Below are 8,904 nucleotides of genomic sequence, written 5' to 3' on the forward strand. Positions count from 1 at the left end.
AGACAAAGTAGCAAACTTAAGAAGCCAAATTTACTCATTTCTGCTTAAACTTCTGACTCTGTGACAACATGCAGCTCTCTGAAAGATAGTTTGAGGACAAAACAGGAGAGAGCACATGGCCCCCATGTCTCTTGCCTGAGTCACCATAATTCCTTAAAAGGATAAATGATCCTGGACCTTGGCTTTTCTTACACATAAGATAATGTCTGACCGGGTTAGTGATCATACTTTTACAATCTATAACCAAAGGTACTTTAGTAATCTATGACCAGATGTACTCTTACACTGAAGCCTTGATGTGATTCTGCCATAATATAACTTCTGATCCAGTTTGATGTGATTTTGCATGTACTGAACCTCCACCACCTGTATCTAAACAGTGGGCTGAAGCCCTGTGTCACAGCGGTCTGACAGAACCTCTGACAGAGCAGAAGGGCTGTTCCTGGGCTGTCGGCCTCTGTCTATAATCCTCAGGAAGCCTTCTGAATAAAACTAACTTTAATTATTTAAAAGTTTTGCCAGGCGTGGTGGCTTATGCCTGTAATCCCAGCACTTTGGGAGTCCAAGGCAGGCGGATCACCTTAAGTCAGGAGTTCGAGACCAGCCTGGCCAACATAGTGAAACCCTGTCTCTACTAAAAATACAAAAATTAGCTGGGCGTGGTGGTGTGTGCTTGTCATCCCAGCTACTCAGGAATCTGAGGCAGGAGAATTGCTTGAACCTGGGAGGAGGAGGAGGTTGCAATGAGCCGAGATGGTGCCACTGCATTCCAGCCTGGGCGAGAGAGTGAGACTCTGTTAAAAAAAAAAAAAAAAAAAGGCCAGGCGCAGTGGCTCATGCGTGTAATCCCAGCGCTTTGGGAAGCCGAGGCAGGTGGATCACAAGGTCAAGAGATCAAAATCATCCTGGCTAACACAGTGAAACCCCGTCTCTACTAAAAATACAAAAAAATTAGCCAGGCTTGGTGATGGGCGCCTGTAGTCCCAGCTACTCGAGAGGCTGAGGCAGGAGAATGGCGTGAACTCAGGAGGCAGAGCTTGCAGTGAGCTGAGATCGTGCCACTGCACTCCAGCCTGGGCAACAGAGTGAGACTCCGTCTCAAAAAAAAAAAAAAAAAAAAGCTTGGCTTTTTTTCTTTAGTCAATATAAGGTATGATGATAATAAGTTGACAAAGAAGCTGAAATGTATCTGCTACTTAAGAAAAACAATGTCCAGTAAAAGATATTTCAAAAATTAGCAAGTGATCAGCTCCATTGAAAATGAAGTAAAATGAAAATGAAAAGGTTTCATATGAGCCCTTCACACTCCAATATTGACCAGGTTGGTAAGCTACATGAAGACAGAAATTTTAGTCTGTCTGGTTTACAATGTATTTCCAATGCTTGGCACAGTGTCTGCAGCACAGTAGATGCTGAAATGTATATCCTGAACTTATAAATTGTCAAAAGACAAAATGACAACAAATTTAGTTATAGAACTAGCTGGCTTTTATTTGCAATTCATGAATTGGGGCAACCTTCATTCTACAAAACAGAATGAGAGCTTCCACCAGGCAATGGCAGAATAGTTGGTTTTATAAGGTGGAAAAAAGGAAACAAGGAAACAGAACAATAGAAAAACGACCGATCCATTAACATCAGGTTACTTTTTTGTAAGGGTTACAGCAGAGGAAACTTTCTGATTATGATGACTCAGGTAGAGTAGAATATCCTGTTTTCTGGAAAAACTGGTCTGTTTGTTGATCTAGCTGCTTCTTAAAGTTTCTGTTTGATTATGTGGAATTTAGCATGGGTGACTCCATTTTGGTTTGGTTTGGTCTGTTGGGGCCTACTACAGGAGCTCAGCCCAAAACAATGGTCTCCCATAATTTTTGCTTAACAATAAATTGACATGGAGGTCATTCATTGGTGACCTTGGCAATGGTCACCAACGGTTAGCAGTGTTGAGTATGTAATAAAGGTAGAGGCCAACCGAAGGGTCTGGGGATGTGCCAGGGCTAAGCTGATTAAGCCTGCCAAATGTAATCAAACTGCTTTGCTTGCTTTTAATTGCTTACTTTTAGTTGATCTTAAAACTCCCACTAGCTAACATCAGATAAGGTCTCTGACTGTGGGTCACTATAGTAATGGTTGCTTAAAGCTGCAACCGTTACTATAGGGGGGAAGCTCTTCTCCAGTTCAAGCTGGTTGAGACCACTGATCTTTCAACTGGGCCTGTGCAGGTGACCAAAGAATGACCTTTCAATGTCAGAGAGCCAAAAACTCCACCCTCAGATCACATTAACACTGCCATTTTCTGCACACATGTCATGTGATGAACCATGTAGCTCAATTATGCTTGCAGAAATCCCAACAACCTCACCTTTCCTACCCGCCAATCATCTTTTCCAACTCTTTAGACCATCCTGCTTTCTATCTTATAAGCACCTCCAAGCTCTATTTTTGGGGAGGCCCGCTGGAGATTTGTTCTTCTGCTTCCTTGCATTACAGTGTTGTGAATACAATTTTTCCTCTTAGGCAGAAATCCATCATCACAGTGATTGGATTGCTGTGTGATGGCAGAATGAACCTGGTCATTAACAAAAGAGATAAAGAAGTAGCTAAAGGGGGATATGAGATCAAGGAGGGTTTTCATTAGGTTTTTAAGAGGGAGAGGCGGAACCTTGCCCAAATGCTTATTAGAAGGAGCCAGGATAGACTGAGATATAGATTTATGAGAGGACAGATAAAATTAATATAGTGTAAGCTCCTCAAGAAGGCAGGCTGAGACCCAAACATTGCCTAGGAAGAGAGCCTGTCTTCTCCAGGAACAGGACAGATTGAGGGGTTGACGCAGTAGGAGGTGAGTCTGTGGAAGCAATGAGGATTTCCTATGATAGCTTCTGTTTTCTCTGTGTAGTAGGAAGGGAGTCATGGGCTTGGAGAAAGCATGGGAGGAGGGAAGCTTGGAGGTTTGCAGGCAAAGGAGAAGACTTGAAATTTTGTACACAGGCCCACAATCAATTGGCTAATAGAATGAGTGACATCAGACATGAAACACTGGGCCTATCTGTGAAGTGTGATGGAGGCCATAAATTCCATTTCAGTGCATCTCTGAGCCTGCTTAGTAGACACCATGAACAAAGCTCACTCTCTCAAGTTGAAAAAACTTATGGACAAGTTATCACTGAAATTAAATGGTGGTAGATGTGTCCAAGGAGTACTGTGGGGATTCAGTCATTTTATGAATCTTATGATAGATGAATGTGTGAAGATGCAATTAGTGGGCAACAGAACAATATTAGAACAATGGAAATAGGAGGAAACAGTATCATCATGTTAAAAGCCTTGGAACAAGTATAAATAATGGCTGTTCAGCAGAGGAATTCATGTCCCCTCTCCAAAGGGTCTGTTTTCTATGATGTAAAAATTAGATCGTGTACATTTTCATATTAAACTTTTTATTAAATAAACTTTTGTAATAGTCAAAAAAATTGGACACAGAATGACAGAAGGTAGGTGGTAGTGTTAAATAGGTGGGTGTGATATTGCTATGTACTAAGAAATATACATTTTTTTTTCATCCTCCCCTAAAACCCTTGGAATCATTCCTAAAATCCTTGGACTCTCCAAAGGGATAAATGTCTCTTTGCATGCAAATAAAATTATTTTTGGCTACGGTGTCCTATAGTGTCTGCGAGTGGGGGTTGGTTGGCAGGGAAACCAACCATGTGATTAGAAGGTTGGAACTTTCAGCCCCCTGTCTCCAGGGAGGGTAAAAAAACTGAAGGTTGAGTTGATCACCAGTGGCCAATGATTTAATCAATCGCTGCTATATAAATGAAGCCTCCATAAAAACTCAGAAGGACAGGTTCTGAGAGCTTCCAGGTTGCTGAACACATGGAGATACCTGGAGCATGGTGCACCCTGGGAGGGCATGGAAGATCTGTAGCCTTCCCACATACCTCTTATGTACCTCTTCATCTGGCAGTTCATCTACATGCTCCATAACTTTATTTATTTATTTATTTATTTTTATTTATTTATTTTTGAGACGGAGTCTGACTCTGTCGCCCAGGCTGGAGTGCAGTGGCACGATCTCAGCTCACTGAAAGCTCTGCCTCCCAGGTTCACGCCATTCTCCTGCCTCAGCCCCCAGAGTAGCTGGACTACAGGCGCCCGCCACCATGCCTGGCTAATTTTTTTGTATTTTTCGTAGAGACGGGGTTTCACCATGTTAGCCAGGATGGTCTTGATCTCCTGACCTCGTGATCAGCCCGCCTTGGCCTCCAAAGGTGCTGGAATTACAGGTGTAAGCCACCGTGTCTGGCCCATGCTCCATAACTTTATAACAAACTGGTAAACATAAGTATTTCTCTGAGTTCTGTGAGCCATTCTAGCAAATGGTTAAACCCAAGGATGAGGTCATGGGAACCCTTGATTTATGGCTAGTTGCTCAGAAGTACAGGTAACAACCTTGTGCTTGCAATTGGTATCTGAAGCTGGGGGCCATCTCGTGGGGCTGAGCCCTTTAGTGGTGGGGTCTGTGCTAATTATCAGAATTAAATTGTAAGACACCCAGTTAATGCCTACAGAGGATTGGAGAATTGTTGACGTGAAAAACCCACACATCTGGTGTCAAAAGTGAAGTAATTGAATAAAGAAAAACAGTTTGTTTTTCCCTTTTCAGTGGGGGAGGATGCATGGTGCAGCCCAAATGAGGAAGCCTCTGGTTATTAAATAGAATAGATCAAACAAATATAGCATGTAGGTCAAGGGGTCTAAGAGCCATACACCTTAATTTCCTTATTATTTGGAGAAAATAATTATGAGATGAAGTAGCAAACATCTGCCTCTGGCCAGCCTCACAGCCAGCCCTTGCAGTGAAGAAGCCATGCCTCGGGTTCTCATGTCTCTTGCCTGAATCACTGTGTTTTTTATAAAAGAAAAGCTCAATGAATCTGGGTGCTCCTATATCGGGTGCATATATATTTAGGATAGTTAGCTCTTGTTGAATTGATCCCTTTACCATTATGTAATGGCCTTCTTTGTCTCTTTTGATCTTTGTTGGTTTGAAGTCTGTTTTATCAGAGACTAGGATTGCAACCCCTGCCTTTTTTTGTTTTCCATTTGCTTGGTAGATCTTCCTCCATCCTTTTATTTTGAGCCTATGTGTGTCTCTGCACGTGAGATGGGTTTCCTGAATACAGCACACTGATGGGTCTTGAGTCTTTATCCAATTTGCCAGTCTGTGTCTTTTAATTGGAGCATTTAGTCCATTTACATTTAAAGTGAATATTGTTATGTGTGAATTTGATCCTGTCATTATAATGTTAGTTGGTTATTTTGCTCATTAGTTGATGCAGTGTCTTCCTAGTCTCGATGGTCTTTACATTTTGGCATGATTTTATAGCGGCTGGTACCAGTTGTTCCTTTCCATGTTTAGTGCTTCCTTCAGGATCTCTTTTAGGGCAGGCCTGGTGGTGACAAAATCTCTCAGCATTTGCTTGTCTGTAAAGTATTTTATTTTTCCTTCACTTATGAAGCTTAGTTTGGCAGGATATGAAATTCTGGGTTGAAAATTCTTTTCTCTAAGAATGTTGAATATTGGCCCCCACTCTCTTCTGGCTTGTAGAGAGATTCATAAGGCAAGTCCTGAATGACCTACAAAGAGACTTAGACTCCCACACAATAATAATGGGAGACTTTAACACCCCACTGTCAACATTAGACAGATCAACGAGACAGAAAGTTAACAAGGATACCCAGGAATTCAACTCAGCTCTGCACCAAGCAGACCTAATAGACATCTACAGAACTCTCCACCTCAAATCAACAGAATATACATTTTTTTCAGCACCACACCCCACCTATTCCAAAATTGACCACATAGTTGGAAGTAAAGCTCTCCTCAGCAAATGTAAAAGATCAGAAATTATAACAAACTATCTCTCAGACCACAGTACAATCAAACTAGAACTCAGGATTAAGAAACTCACTCAAAACCGCTCAACTACATGGAAATCATCATTCTCAGTAAACTATCACAAGGACAAAAAACGAAACACCACATGTTCTCACTTATAGATGGGAATTGAACAATTTGAACACATGGACACAGGAAGGGGAACATCACACTCTGGGAACTGTTGTGGGGTGAGGGGAGAGGGGAGGGATAGCATTAGGAGATATACCTAATGCTAAATGACGAGGTAATGGGTGCAGCACACCAGCATGGCACATGTATACATATGTAACTAACCTGCACATTGTGCACATGTACCCTAAAACTTAAAGTATAATAATAAAAAAAAAGAAAAGATAAGCTCAATGATCTCAGCCCTTGCCTTTTCTTGTACGTAACGTCTGACAGTATTAATGATTTTCCCTCTGTAATCTATAATCAGATGTACTCTCACACCCAGACTTTGATGAGATTTTGCTTTAATGTAACTTCTGAGCACATGTAGAACCTCCACCATCTAATATGTAAGTTATGGGTTCATACACTGCTTTGGAGCAGTCTAACCAAAACTGAAAGATTCACTTGGGTTGCCATCCTCAGGAAGACTCAGTGAAACTAACTTTAATTCTGTAAAAGCCTAGGTTTCTCTTTCATTGACACAATCTGTGATCTCTCACAGTTTTTACATTTTACAACTCTGCTGGGCCCATATAGGTATCAGAACAATTTTGGCTTCTTCTAACATCTTAAGGTAACTGAGAAGGTTGCTTCATCTCAGACAGAAATTCCATTAGAGTCATGGGGCACAGAGGTTTTTTTCTATTCTCCAACCTCTCCAGGAAGCAATAATGCATTATTTCATGAACTAGAAGTAAGTAACCTGAGAATCTCTGCTATTTATATTTGGCAACACTGTGTGGGCATTGACCTCTTTGTGTGTGCCTGAGTGATTCAAGGTTTGCAGTGGAAGATAAACTATATAGGATGTGCAACCCCCACTCCTGTGTGGGGCATGGTGAAAAAGACCACTGGTTCTGGAATCAGGGAATCTGGGTTCAAATACTAGATCTTCCACTTGGGGAAGAGAAGTCATGTTGATGGAGGGGAACCTCTCTAAGCCTCTGGTTTCCTAACCAAAGAGGCCAATGATAAGGCCAGCCAACTGTGCACAGGTACTTACTGGAATACTCAACATTCTGAGCCAGCCGCTATTGTGAGTGTGTCTTATAGTAACTCATTTTATCTTCGCAACTTTCTAAGAAGGTACTAGTTTCATCCTTATTTAACAGGTAAAAGAAACTGAGACACAAAGATGTTAAGTGATTTGCTCAAGGACACCCAGTTAGTGAGAGTCAAGCCTCTCTGACTTGGGTTGGTGTTCTCACCCACTCACAGCAGCTGCTCCAGGCACTAGTGAGATGTGCCACTTACTGAAGCCTGCACGCCTTATGTTGTGTTTAGTTATCACAATAACCCACAGTGTCATTATCACGCGTCTTTCATGAATAAGGCTGTGGAATCTCACAAAAGTTACTCCATTTGCCCAAGACCAACAGAGCCACTCTGGCAAAGCCAAGATTAACTGGCTTCCAGAACCTGCTCTCTTCCTATGAAAATAAGGTAACACATGGAAAATGCTTGGTAACTTGTAAAACTCTGTATTGACAATGGTATTACCATTCTCAGTGGTCCTTACTCTCTCTAGAGCTCAGAACTTTGTGTTGCTTTTACAGATAAGAAAATTGAGTTCCAGGGCAGTAAGTTAATTTGCTAGCATTCCACAGAGTTGGGTTTGGAACCAGGTCTGTGTTTCTCAAACTGGAGGCCCTTAGGCCCATGAGTAATGGATAAATTGTTCTGCATAAAGATGGTGTATCCTTCTACAGAATTTATTTTATTCAGATATTTGGGTAAAAATATCATTTTTATGTTAAACATAGTGATATATTAGTGCATCAGAATGCAACACTCATATTGGTTTTTATAGTAAAATATGAGACTTCAATTTTGCTTTTCCTCCTGCAACATAGGACTATCTCCTCAGGTCCCTGAGATATGGATTAGCCCCTTTGGTCAGGAGGGGTATTTGGGCAGATGTTGGAGAAGCTCCTGCTACACTGGGCAGCCTCTCGCTGTGCCATGTGCCTCTGCTCCCCTCACCCACAGAGGATGCTTCCAGATAAATCCTGCCCGAACTCAGGGAGGTGGAAAAGACAGTCTCATAAGAAGCCTGTGAGTCCCTGAGAGTACTTTGTTTTTTAACCAAAAGATATATTTACTTCTCTTTACCTGATTCGTTCACCAGTTGATGAAATTGATGTATTAAAATATGTTCGCTCACTAGGTCTCTAACTTTCCCAAAATGCTTCCAGACAGATAGCTTTGTGCCCACAGCTGTGAGTGTCTTGACATTTATCTCTAGCTGGGACGCTGGGATCTAGTCTAGAGTCTGTTGTGTCTTCTTCTGTGACCTCAGGCCAGGCACATTACCTCTGTGGGCTTCAGTAACCTCACTTGCAGGGGACAGGAGTTGGAGAATCACTGAGATTTCTTTCCATTCAGGCAGGTTTTGGGGCCCAGGGGTTAAGTAAAGACAAGAACATGAGGTTCAGTAGCTGGGAATGTAAGTTCCCTGAGAGCAAGGTCTTTTTTGTTCATTGCCTGAAACAATGCAGGACAGACAGTAGACAGTGAGTTACTATTTGTTAAGTGAAATGAATAAATCTCCTCAACCTCTTGCCTGGAAGAATCAGTAAATACAAGGGAGGGGACATCCAGACAGATGACCTGAACAGAGTGGGCAGCTGGCTGACCTTTGCTCCACTCCACTCAATGCTAGCCCAGAGCCTGGCATAGGTGGCTGCTCATGGATCGAGCTTTTAAACAGCACTGAGGGTGTTTGGCAGGCAGGAGTAGGGGTGGTCTCAGTGGACTGTGGTCATTAACAGTCCTTAAGCTCC

The 8,904-nt window shown here is 42.1% G+C and overlaps 1 pseudogene; it reads left to right on the plus strand.

Annotated features, from left to right (window-relative positions):
- The first annotated feature begins 3,115 nt into the window (after nt 1-3,115).
- On the plus strand, nt 3,116-3,342 carry LOC112135520 (small nuclear ribonucleoprotein G-like; annotated as a pseudogene).
- Nucleotides 3,343-8,904: the final 5,562 nt, after the last annotated feature.

The sequence above is a fragment of the Pongo abelii genome, chromosome 9, assembly GCF_028885655.2.
Source record: "Pongo abelii isolate AG06213 chromosome 9, NHGRI_mPonAbe1-v2.0_pri, whole genome shotgun sequence".
Classification (NCBI taxonomy): domain Eukaryota; kingdom Metazoa; phylum Chordata; class Mammalia; order Primates; family Hominidae; genus Pongo; species Pongo abelii.